This window comes from Molothrus ater, chromosome 2, assembly GCF_012460135.2.
Source record: "Molothrus ater isolate BHLD 08-10-18 breed brown headed cowbird chromosome 2, BPBGC_Mater_1.1, whole genome shotgun sequence".
Lineage (NCBI taxonomy): Eukaryota > Metazoa > Chordata > Aves > Passeriformes > Icteridae > Molothrus > Molothrus ater.
In genome coordinates this window covers 89,299,202-89,312,835 of record NC_050479.2, presented here as the reverse complement: position 1 = coordinate 89,312,835, position 13,634 = coordinate 89,299,202, and positions in this window count along the sequence as shown.

Genomic DNA, 13,634 nt, shown 5'->3' with positions numbered 1-13,634 from the left:
ACCACTGCGTTCTGCACTAAAGATTCTCAAATTCCTTGGGGTTTAATTTCTTTTGAAACAAAACATGCATAAGCAGTGCAGGTTTATTCTTATTTATCTTCCCACTGAATTTATATGTAAGGAAATTATGATCACACACTCCAAATTTATTTTTGATGGCCACCTGCTCTATGACTTAATTGCTATTTACAGCTAACAAATCTTTTGTAAGTTCAGTGATGGTTTGGTGAAGGAATTTGTCATGTCATGCTGAGAATCACAGGCCTGAGGCCCATTATGATGATGAGAGATGATTCACTGGTCCATAACTCTGAAGTTATTTTCCCCATGTTAGCAGAGTTCTTACTGGGGTTTATCTCTTTTAATATTTGCTCTCTCCCTACATATCCAGGTATGAACTCGAGCAGTTCATGGATGACACTGAGCTGCACCACAGAAAAGCCTCTTTTAGCTTTCTGAGTTCCATCTAAACAACCTGTAACATCATACATGTGGTATTAATGAACTGGTTTTGTTTTCCTTTCTACCAGCCCTGAACAGCAGAATGTTTTACACCGGGGATGACTGTTAAGCTACCATGTTGCTGGTACTTGCCTGGTACCTAGTTTACACCCTATATTGTTTCCTACTGATATCTAGAAGGTGGTTACAAAGATAATGGAGCCAAGGCCTTCTCAATAGTACCAGGTGATGTATCAAGGGACAGTGGCAACAAAATGAAACTTTGTAGGTTGAGGCTGAACCTCAGGAACGACTTTTTTACCAGAAGGGCAAAAAAGCCCCACTGGGACAGGTCCCTAGAAAGGTGGCAGTATCTACACTCTTGGAGGGTTTCCAGATTTGGACAAAATTATGGTGACCTGAGTGAGTCAGAGGTTGGACCAGAGACCCCTGGAGGTCTCCTCCCAGCATCACTTCTCTGATCCCATAGCATCACTTGAGATTCTCTCAGTGCCACCCTGGCCTCACCTGCTTCCCTTGGCTGAACTAGATGGTTCTTTGGCTGCTGCTTTTTTCTGCTGCTGCTTCTCTCATCACAAGGAGTGTATTCTTTACCCTTGATGTCTAGGCCTCTGCTCATTGATACCTCTTATCTGTCATCACATAGTGATTTTACAGGTTTTCATCTCCCTGAGTAGGAAAACAGATCCACAGCACTCTCCCAGCAGCTGCAGCACCACTGAATAGCTCCCTTGAACTCGATGCCTTCATGGTAAAGCTGTGCTTTGTTGGAATATGTGGGTGCCCCTCTGAGAGCATGGGTAATGCTGGACAATAACCTGTAGGGCCAGGGGAGCACAGGTGAGTGCATCTCAGACTGGCAGGGACTCACAGGATGTGCTGGTAGGTGTGTGTGATCTTAGCCTGGAGAGACAGAGGGAGCACCAGGCAGAGCAGCTGGCTACATCTGACAGCTCATGGCTCCTGAGCATAGCTTCTGCAGGAAGAGTTTATATTCCTTGTAAGGCTTTTCCAAGCAGGACTCAACTGGTGGGTGAGGATGGGACTGGGATGCAGAGGGTAAGGCTGTATCCAGACCTCTGAACTGTGTCTGGTGCTTATCATGGTTTCCTGCAGGTGTGTATCCATGATTTCAGCTGCCCACAGCAAGGGTGAGCTCTGTTACTGTGAGGAGAGGAAACAGGCCCGCAGAGAAGCAGTCAACTTCTCCCCGTGTGTTTGAAAGACAGAGAAAAGGCAGCAGTTAAACACCCTCAGAGCTCATCCATTTCCTTTCTCACAGCTTCTTTTATCCCCAGTGACTTCTTCCTGCAAAGCCAGGGCTAAATTGGCAGCTGCTGGTGGCACTGCACTCCCACGGGGCTAAAGGGGAGCTGGAGCTGGCTCTGCCACTGCAGAGCAACTATCTTCTTTCCAGCTGAAGAAGGTTTTGCAGGGAAAGAAAAAGAAGAAAAAGAAAAAGAGAAAAAGAAACCCACTTTGGCCTCCAAGTATTTCACAAAGATAAAGTAGGCTAAGAAGCAAGTATGCAGAGAGGTGACTGTTTTCAAACACTGCAGGTTGGGAAGGGCTCCTCAACACCAGTGGTTGTGCCTCATTTCCCTGCTGCTTCCAGGCTCCCAAGCTTGGTGCAGGAAGAGTTAATAGGTTTAAATGTAGGGAGTTTTTTTCCCTGTAGCTTTGTCAGAGTGAAAGTGAAGCAGCTCTGGTAGTCAGTGTGGGGCTTCTCCTGCACCCCCACCCCTGTAGTGAAGGTCACCCAGTGAAAACAGGGTCCTCCCAAAGCTGAATGCTCTTCCAGAGGGGAAAATGGTGCAGGGTGAGAGGGGTCCACTGACAGTCAGTATCCATCCCCCATGCAGAATCCCTGCTGTGTATGGTCTAGGATGGGGAGGAGGTGGATCCTGAGATCCCCACACACAGCTTTCAGCAGGCTGGTGAGGGCCCTGCCTTACATCCTGGCTCACTCTGTGGTTCTCCAGCAGGGTCAGCACTGCCCTGCTGCTCAGAAAAACCCACTGCAGCAGCCAAGGAGGGAACAGTGCTGACTACAGGTGGCCAGGTGGCCAAAAGTCCATGTGGATGTATCAAAGCTGCTAGGAAGTGGGGACCCATCCCTTGGCTGCAAGGACTGAGCCTGGGAGACGAGAGATGCAGCATTTGTTTGTGTGTCCACCCCCACAGGCCCAGCAATCACCCAGCTGTGTTTGGCCAGTGAGGAGGGGAAGTGCCTGGGGGCAGCAGGAGTCCCCTGTCCTCAGGCACTGACGCTGCCCTGCACCCTCCTACCACTGCTCCCAACACCCATTGTCACAGCTGCTCAATTTCTTTCCCTTGTCACTGTACTGTGCTATCAATAAATCAATTCCCTATTTACCTCCTCCAGGACTTCCTAGAGTTCCTTTCATTCCAGCAGTGGCATCATTCAAGAGAGATGTGAAGACTAGTCTGACCTGCCCCAACACAGAAATTCCTCTCCCAAACACACATTTCTCCAGTCACTGGCAAAGCTGAGATGGCCCCTCCATCATCACCTCCTGCCTCAGCAGCAGCTCAGTCCCAATGCAGGCACAGCCACCTAGAGCTGTCCTGGCAGAGCCCATCTCAGGGAGTACCCATCTCACCAAGGCACCAGGTAGCTGTCAGGGGCAGAGAGACAAGTCCTTCATCCTGCCCAGACCTCCTCGCACCTCATCTACCCACCTTGGGGATCAAAACCTCTGAGTCACTCCACATCTTCCTGGTTCCCCATGCTTTCTTTCTGGTGTCCTCTCAGACCCATTCTCTCTGCCCTCCTCTACCCTTTCACTTCTTCAACTTTTATTCCACTCCCTGAGGTTCTGAGGGAGCAAACAGCTCATTTCCTTCAGAGGAAAAGAGATTTTATGACTGAAGGTGAAGCAACAGAACAAAAGTCTGTAGCAAGTGCACAGGCACAAGAAAGCACCCATGCCCCAGAGTTGGGCACACAGCTGGACCCAATGTTCAGCTGGAGGCTGAAGCTACTAGAGAGCTCTATTAAAAAATGCTTCCCCCTGTTGGAGCTGCTGGGGTTCACACTCTCCTTGCTGATGTCACATCGCTCCTGTGTCTCCTTGTGACCCAGCAGGGAACAGCAGCAAGCTATACCTGCAGTTTAACGAGTTATGACACATCAGTGCAGCCAGCACACCCGACCCCGGGTCTGTGTGGCTTTGGCTCACTTGTTTCCTGTCACATGTGTGACAAGAGCAGCACACATGGCCAGCTGTGGGGTTGTTCAGCTGTGACAACTCATTGGGTACTCTGCTGCTCCAGGCAACACAAGATCACTGACCCTTCTCCTCCTCTGCAGAGCAAGGGACAGGAGGGGGATTTTATTGCTGCTCTCTTCATCCCAAGGACAGGAGGGGGGTGTTATTGCTGCTGTCTTCATCACTGACCTCTTCACTGTGCTCAGGAGAGGAACAGGTGGGAGTTCAAAAGGCTGAGGCTCTGCCCTCGTAGTGGAGATGCAGAGAAGAGCAGCATCTGCCTCTCCCCTGCACTGCTGCTGAAGAGAGATGGAGGGCAGAATATCCCAGGATCCTGCAGGGAGAGGCAGGGAGTGGATGAGCTGGAGACTCATTTCTGGTGGAAAGCAGTATGAGGTGATGTTTTGCACTGCTTTGGTCTTACTGCATTTTACCTCTTTTATTGTTTCTCTCTCCTTTTCAGATAAACCAAAGCCTCAGTAATGTCCAAGGGCTTCAGAATAGAGGACACCTTAGTGCCACTCACCTACAGCATTTTGCCTCCTGTCCCTTGACACATCCTGCTCAGAAAAACCAGCCCTGTCCAAATATTAACAGAGTGCTTGGTTGCTATGGGGGGGGGGAGGGCTGCCCTTGGTGGAGGAGCTGAGTGACCATTCAGGGATGGACTCACAGAAAAACACATCTTCATCCAGGGAGGGCAGCCTGGGCAGCCTCAGCTCTGTGCTGCATGGCTGTGTTACAGGTAACAGGCACACACTTTGAGAAATGCCTCTTCTCTGGTTCCAGAGAAAAATACATTGCATAGAGGTGTGTCTGTACAACTGCATGTATGATGTGGAAATGCAGGTACCTGCATGTATGTGTACGTGATATAGTACATGTATACAGATGTGTACCTGTAGATGTATAGAAGTACACTTAGTCAATGCCTACAAGCCATTAACCAAGATCTTTATGTATTTATGCATTTTATGTGTGAGGCTGAGCATATACATAGGCAAAAATTGGTATTTCAAAATGGTAAATCCTCAAGCAGGGGAAGTTACGAGTTAAACTGATGGGAAATCAAGCAATCAGAAAAATAGGACTCCCCAGGAGAAAGCTGCAATAAAATTTTTACTAATAGACATTTTACTGCTGGGAGTTTACAAGATGAAGAAGATCTGTGTCTCTGTAGTTGTGAAAAAAAAAAAAGGACACAATTCAGCCCTTTTCTGCCCTAACAGGGAATTTGAAGGTTAACACTTAGAAATCTTGTATAAAACCAACAGGGAAAAAAAAAAAGCAGAAGGAAGTGGTATGGAAAGGAGGTATATGGCACACAATAAAAGTGAGAATTTATGAAGCATACAAGGTGATAAGGAGTGTTCAAAATAATCTGGAAAAACTGGATTGCTGTAAGTGCTAACGGCACTTGGAAGCAGTTTTTTCAAAATACATTGAAAACTAAGAAATAGCAGTGAGAGCCTAGGCTCTTACTGGGTGGATATAGGTAAAACTGTTGGTAGTGATGACTTTTTTGGAGGCTTTTTGATACAGAAAAGTTAGTTGTTTGCAAAACAAAAAGAAATGGATTTGTGTATTCATGCTACAAGAGGATAGTAAAAAATTTCATCTTTCTGCAAAGTCAGGAAAGTTTTAACAGCATCTATTAAGCATAAGTATTTTCAGATCAGTAGCCAAGCAAATTTCCATCTCAAAATCATAGAAAAAATTTACTGAAGAGGCACGTGACCCAATAGAATTTGGTATTTAAAAATCCTGATGTACTAGAGAAGTCCCAAGGTCGTGGAAAAACATGTGCCAGTGTCCAGAGACAGAAAGTGAGATGACACCTGACTGTTAGATGGTTCTGTTGTAATAATCATAGGTAAGAGAGTGTGAAGTTACTACAAGTTAGCTAGCAGATGTTCCAACAATTAAAATAGTTTTTATAATTTAGTATTTTAAAAAGTTGGGGGAAACAAACCTGACTTCATTCTTTGACAAAATAATACATTTGGTTGATGAAAGCACTGGTGCAAACAAATGAAGAAACTTGTAAATTCTGAAGAAAAAACGGGTAGCATCTGGATACATCACAATGATTATGCATCACATGGATTAATTAGCAGCTAACAGGCAAAACTTCATTGTCCAAAAAGAAGCACCAATCACTGCTGAAAATGTGTGTCTCTTTGCAAGAACTGTGCAGTTTAATAATTGCACCAGAAGATACAACTGTAAAAAACACTGTTGATAAAGTTTGCAAATGTCAAGGTCAGCAGCTAAAGGAAAGGGAGTCCTTCAGATGAGCACGAGTCACCTGGCCAGGTGAACATGCTCAGCCAGGACAGGATGCTCAGGGGTGTTGGTGGAGTCTCTTCAGGTCCTGCACCACCACGCTCCCCCAGTGCTGCTGATCCTTGAATCCCCCCGAATTGTCTGACCTGTGGGAACACCTAAGAGTGACCAGGGGCAGAGTGTAACTGCTGGTGGAAGCAGTTTCTGCTCAAACCCTTTACTCTTCACTTTTGATGCTGCTGCTCTGGCTCAGGACTCACGAAGCTTCATGGGTGGCCCACTGGAGTTGGACGCCCTCGGACACACCCAGGTGGGTGAGTGACCACTGGCTGCTGTACAGACAGCGAGGAAGGACAAGCTGCCAAGAGAGGAGCCTCGCTGGCAGCCACTGGAGAAGTCACCGTCACCTGTGACCAACAGTGCGGAGCTGAAAGCCCAGCAAAGCCTGCAGCTGCAGCACCCACCCACAGAGCAGCCGCCCACACGGCTCCTTGTTATCCCCAAAGCCTGGAGAGGGTTCAGAGCAAAATGACAGGAGCAATTAGGAAGGTCAGACAATGCCTGACAGGGAACATGCTGAGCCATTGCTCTGGTCTAGCTAAACCAGAATCTCTCAGTCACAGCAGAGAAAACACAGAGTGCTGGTGGCACCTTCACCTGCAGAGAAAGGCACAGTGAGAATCAACCACTGCGAGTTTAATGCAGGCACCTTCAGAGCAGAATAAGACATCACATCCCCAGCAGTGAGGGTGACTGTCCTAGCTAGCAGGCAGTCAGAGGGGCAGACTGTCTTTCAAGGTATTCAAATAAAGGTCAGGATAGTTTTTTCAAGCTGTCCTTTTGTAACAATAATAATTTTTTTTAAAAATTAATTACATCAGTGAAAAGAGACACTGGGTAAAATTCCAAGGGCTGTGTTACATCGGAAATGAGAGCTGTCAGTTTGTCTGCTTTTTGGCCCATAAACTGACTTGGAAGGAAGGAAAAATAATGGAGATATGGAAGAAATGCATTAGGAGTGGTCGTATTCCTCATAAGGAGAAATATACCATGGCATTTTATTTTATTTGACTACCTGCTCTCTGATACTCCCCACTAGAGTCTGCAATTACTGCATCCCTGAAGGTCTCAGGCTGGTTCTAAATCACAAAAACAAGTGAAGTAGATACTCTGAAGCAGAAAAAAGTAATACTCACTGATAAACAAGGTGACCTTGTGCTTAACAGCAATATTCATTCCACTTTAAATATAAAACACTTATAACAGAAAATGTCACTGAGACTAAGAGTGCATCAAATATAAACTTGATTGCATTAAGAAGACAGGGATAAATAATATTAGTCCTTCTGCTTCTCTGGGAGACAGCCATGCTGCCTTCCAAGGTCAAATGTGCCGTGGCCAAGTGCCACATGGCATCACTGCCTGGCCACGTGGATCGAGGAGCAGGATTCTGGTCATCATCTGATTAGCTGCTGGGCACACCAGCCCATTGTAAGGCACACTGTGTCAGTGCAAATAAATATTAAATTTAGGCATTTAAAACTAACTATTTAGTAGAATTGTTGGATATAAGATACAAAATTTTATACATGTTTTGTCAACCTGCAAAACAAAAGATTAAGTTCTTTGCACTTGAGCCAACAAGATTACTTGGAGGCTGTGGCTGCATTGTTTTGTGGATACGGACAAGCCAGAAGGTCTAAGGTGGTATTAAAAGAGCAGATATTTTTCAAAGAATAAAGCATAGCTCAGGATTATATTTTCCCCATAGGTTCTGCTTGTTTGATTATGCCTCTGCTCATTCAATTTTATTTAGCAAAATAGATTCAGCAGTTTAACTACATTGGTTTAAAAGCACTTTATGAACAGAGCTGAAGCTCAGCTGCCTCCAAGAAAGCATACACTGACCAGAGGTGCATCACTTAAATATACTGTGTTTGCTTCAACCTCACATTATATCACAGCCACACATTCTGCAGTGCTTCCAAAGCTCTGGACTTGGTTTCTCCAGCACAGGTACAGCAGCACAGGCACTGTGCTCAGCCAAAGCCCTTTTCTGGAGCATGGCAGACACAGGAACGGGAGAGGCCACTCCCAGCCCTCCAGGTCAGTGTGCTGGCCCCCACCAGCCACGCACCTGCACCTCTGAGACACTGGAATTCAGTGTATGTGCACCACAGGAAAGACATGGCTTACCAAGGATTGCTTTTTAAGCCTAGAGATGTCACTCCAGAAACACGTGAGAATGCTGGATGGAGCTCTGAGCAACCTGGCCCAGCGAAAGGTGACCCTGCCCAATGGGCTGGAACTAGATAATCTTTAAGGTCCCTGACAAACCTTTCTCTGATTCTTGGCATCTCTGAAAATGTCAGAAGCCTTGAGAGTTGTGCTCACCTTCACATGTAATTGCCAAGTTCATCACAGATCAGACAACGAAGAACCCTTTATTGGGTCTGAAGGGTTACAAGGATACAACTCCCTGAGGAGTACAAAATGCTGACCAAAGACATGTCCTCACTAGTGCTGCGTGTTTGCTTCTCCTGGTGACACCAATCTTCTGCACTGAACACTCTCTCTGATGTGTCCTTCACCTGAACTTCAGTAACATGAGCACTGATAAGCTACAATGGACAACAAAGTGCCTGTAAAATTTCCTATTCTCTGTCTCTCAAAAAACCCACAAACAAACAGAAACCACACACACACACAAAAAAAAAAAAAAGAACAAAAGGAGAAAGAAGAAAAGGGAAAAGGATCAGTCTTTTTGTTTCTCAAGGCCTCCAGCTCTGAATTGTGTCCCAGACAAAACACGGGATCATGCTTCCCTCCAGAGCATGATGTGTAACATTAAGTCAGTCCAGCTCCCACCCACTGCAAAAACATGCTCCTCCTCCCAGGTCAGTTGAAAATTCCACTTCTCCCAGCACACCCAGGTGGGTTCCCATGCATTTCCTTCAATGAGCGATGAGCAGATGCTGAAAAATTGCAGATATTCTCTCCAGATGAAAAATTATCTGAGAAGTTCAAAAAGCCCATCTGGAGTCGAGAAGGCTGATTTCAGGCTTCAGCACCAGCAGCAGTTGGCAGCAGCCCCTGATGAGGAGATAGCAGAGGAATGGAGACCATCCCCACCCATGTCCTCAGGAAGGTGGCAGCATGGGGAGCTCCTTCTCCTGAATCGGGAAAGGAGAAAGGAGAGGAAAGAGACACAAACACATCCCTCTGTCACTGCTGCTGTCTCCTTCACCAGGGTCAAAGCACCTGGACCACCATATCCCTTATGTCCTGCAGCAAGAGCCAACCACTCCACCAGTCCTGCCTGGCTGCAGTACCACAGGCAGCATTCATCCAAGCATGCATCCAAACCCTCAGGAGGTGGACCAGAGCACACATACTGTCAGGTTGGCAGAGGACAGCATGGATGTCCTGCTGGGGACATAAGCACCATGGAGTGGTGTTCCAGGCTGCTCCAGAGCCTCTTAGTCTCTAGCTGTACTAATCTCTCATCTTTTTATTCATGTTATCTTCATCTGAAGCCCAAACAAGCCCCAGAAACTTTCCACCACCTGCCCCTGGCCAAACTGGGGCATCACCTTCAGCCCTTTCCCCTCCTGAGGTCCCACACTGGGGGTGAACATGGGGTTACACACTGCTTGGAGCAGTTTCAGCCATTTTACTCCGGAGATCCTTTAAGACTCTTGGACAAGTGCCATTGCTCCCGGCAAATTGTTACTGTTTGCTTTGTCAGTGTGTAGAGCAGCGCTTCGGTTTCAGACACGTTCGCTGGCAGACCCCACCCTGCTGAAGAATGGGTTCTGCCACCCTGATCTCATCACTCAGCACTTAGGCTGCAGAGGTGTCTGTGATCGCCTTATCTCTGCTGGGCACTCCCTGCCCAGCCTGATCACTGTTTTGCCCTTCAGAACATCTGGCAGGTGCCCGATGCGTTTCAAGAGAGATCTGTTAGTTTTGATTCCTTTTGCTAGCCATTCCTCGTTTGACCTGACTTGCTGCCTTTCCATATGCAACATTACAAAATTTCTCTAGTTTTCCAGTTGTAGACAACTTCGGATGCTTTTTGGAACTTCCCTTACCCCACTGGACAATTGTTTCTGTAGCCCACAAGAAAAGGTGTTCACCCCGTTTTTCAGCCCATGAGCGTGCCTAGTCACCAAGGATGGCAAAGTGTGACAGGAGTGAATTCAGGCAATGAAAATGTGAAATGGGCACACAGCAGAAAGCAGTTGGGGCAGGTGCTGTTATAGGTCATCAGTGCTGGCCACTGGAATGTCACAGAGAGAGGAGTAAGAGGGAACATCAAGGCTGCCCCAGCAGGTACAGCGGTGTGGTGACAAGAGGAAGCAAAAGGGGTTTGGGATAAATGAAGAGTAGTAGCAGAGGGATGTATGGGGTGGTAACACTGATTTCCCACCATATCCAGGTGCAGCTTGCAGAGAAGGAGGGCACAACTTTCTTCTCTTTTTCAGTTATTTTACTACTGTTCTTTCCATTCAGCTCCCTCTCCTTCCCTTGTTTTCAACCCTACTTTTTATAATTTAATTTTCTGTCTTTTAAAAACAGTTCTGAAGCCCTGTGTTTGTTTAGTATTGGCTTCTTTACAAATTGCTGGTTTTCCCTTCTTTAATATTTCTGTACATACCTAAATCATCCTCACAGACCCATCCTCCCATGAAATAACATTAACATCTTAATAAGTCCTTAGCATGAAAGTTAATTTGCCTCAGCTGATAAACATGCATATTCTCATACCAGGAGCAAATACTTTGACATTCTTTACTGGCAGGGGATATGAAAGACAAAAAGCCTGAGACCCCTTGAAGTAGACCATTTTTCAAGGTACAGAGTAAGATTCTTTCTCTAAAAAAACAATCTATGTGTCTCACTTGATGAAAACCCCTTCCCAACCCCAAAATTCACCCAGAAGTAGAAATTTCTTGGTAGGTGAGATGTATCTGAGATAGCTGAAATCTTGATATAGAGTTAAAAGAAGAAATGACAGAATGGGACAGTGACTGTAATGAAGAAATCTCACTCTTCTCAGTATCACTGGAAGTAGTCACATGGCTTGACTAAGATTCAGGTTTTGTTGGCCAAACTTTTCTGCTTAAAAGGAAGAGTGAAACAAACAAACAAAAAAATTAATATATGAATCCAGATATTCTGAGTCCTACAGACGACAAACCTCAGATTACTTGATTATAAAAAACAAGACAACACCAAAGAGTATCTTGTAACCTAAAGCTTCACTTGAATTTAGCAAGCTACACCTTGAACAAAATTTAGGCTCTTTGCCTCCTGGGCCATTTCAGACCTTTCAGACCATTTCCAGACCATTGCGTCACTGCCAGCCTAAGATCTTGCAAGGGAAGACATAAAACCTCTCAAGCAGAAGCATGAATTGAACATTGGAACAAACAAAAGGGAGACTGGAAAGTGGGGGTGATGCCTTCTGCTCCTCCTTTGGAGAAGGGTGTGGTGGGAGGTGCTCCCTTGGGCCATTTGGCTATGAAATCTGGCCTTGCCCATAAAAGAATCAGGATTTATAGATTGACTTTTCTTCTTAAGGGCTTAATTACATTTGGATTCCCTTTTCAAGGGTATAGGTTTTGGCTTGTATTCCAGAGGAGAGATCACCATCAGCAAAGCAGAGTCGAGAAGCAGAAGCAACATGAAACCACTGGGATGGGAGTGCCTGGGGAGGGCATTTGGAGAATCACATGAGGCAGTGTCAAAAATCAAGCTAAACACAAGCAAGGCTGTCGTGTCACCAGGTCTGGTAAAGCTGCAGGCAGGCAGCAGGGAGCACCTGCATCCACGGAGCTGTGCCGAGGCAGGTGCTGCCCTGGGCTCGCAGGGGACCAGCCCCAGCCCTGCCATCCCTCTTGGCTGGGGAGCAGCAGCTGCCGGATGAAAAACTGGTCTGAGTTGGCTGCTTCTGCCTCTGATCTCCAGGAACAGGCAGGAGAGATCAGGAAAGGGGTGGGGACAGAGAGCCAGGGAGTCATGTGGCTGTGATAATGTTTATATTGTTCGGGCTGGAATGAGGAAATTGAAGATTTCACCTGGGGAGAGCAGGGGAGGGTGGGGGGACGTCAAAGAGGCTCCATCTTGATTGCCCACTTATTAATTGCCCCTCAGGACAAGGCAGATGCAGAACCAGTCCTATAGGTTTGCTGGCTGCTGTTCCAGCCTGGACTGTCCACCCAGCCTCCAGATGTGTGTTAGCTTAGCTGTGCCAGTGGGTGGGAATTTTCATCTGGTTTCCACACTTGGTCCCATAGCAGCAGGACTGGAATGAGATCAGTGCCTGTGGAGCTGTGGATCTGGCTGAGAGATCCTCCATGAGGGAATCTGCAGCAGAGGTAGAGCTTGGTGACTCTGATTCTCTCGTGCAAGGCAACAGGTCACAAGTAATGAAGATGGCAGCTGGCTTGGACACAAAGGTGTGTGGCTAAAGGGTCTGGGTCACTGGGCTTCTTCAGCACTCTCTCTGATACACCATTTCCAGGAAACAATATCCCTTACCCTGAAATATGGACAACAGATGGGAGTCAGCTACATTTGGGAGTCAGCTACATTTGGGAGTCAGCTAACAGATGGGAGTTAGCTAGATTACAGCAGCTAATTCAGGTTTCCCAGATGAGTCTTCTGGGGTCCACTCACCTTGAATTAATTCTCCTAGGAAGAGAGACTGGGTTCCCTCCACCCAGTCTCCAGCAGGACTTTCTCAGTCCTACAATATTTTATTTCCACGATTCTGCCCAGTAGTCTCCCATCTTTTCATGCTGAAAGGTACAGATAACACACAGAGCTTCAATTTTCCCCTGGGGCTCCCTTTTGCTTCACCAGAGTGGCTCTCTGCAGCCACTCTGCCCTACAACATACAAATGAAGACATGCACTGGAAGCCAGCGTCCTGGGGACATGAAAGAGTGGAAGTGTGTACATGGACATGCTGCTTATTTGGGACAGACACCACTGCTGCCTGGCAAGTTACATCAGTAGCAAGGGAGAAGGCATTCAACAGCCCAGTAGATTGGTTAGCAAATCCCTGATGGCTTTTTAATAATGACCCTCTCTGGAGATCACCCCCAGGAGTCCCCTGGACCCTGGGGAAACACCTCCCTGCTGAAGACAGCAGCCACTCAATGTGCAGCCTCACACCCACCCTTCTTTGGCACCTACTGTGCTGGGGCTTCTTTGGCTAAACAAACTTACAGCAACACCCATGATGCTATTCCTTGACTGTTTGGATCACTAGTTTTAATGCAGAAAAATATAAGCAGCTGCAAATCATCCAGAAATAATCCCAAAATAATCACTGGCTTTTGCTTTGTAGCAGAAGGAAAGTACAATTGCGTTTACAGATATACGAAAGAATTAAATGGATCAAAGGTCTTAGAAGTAGTTCAAAAACAAGTATAATTTGTTGCACTTGGAATCCATACCAGTCAGGGAGAGATTTGTCTTTTTCTTTTCTTTTTTTTTTTTTTTCCCATGACAGCAGGGACAGTAGCAGTGTGTAAAAAACAAGCTTGTTCTATTTTAAAATGTTGTGTGTACTACAGATCATTATCAAATTCCTACCTGGGCAGATAATCTGCGTAGCTGGTAAGGAAACATTTCAAATTTG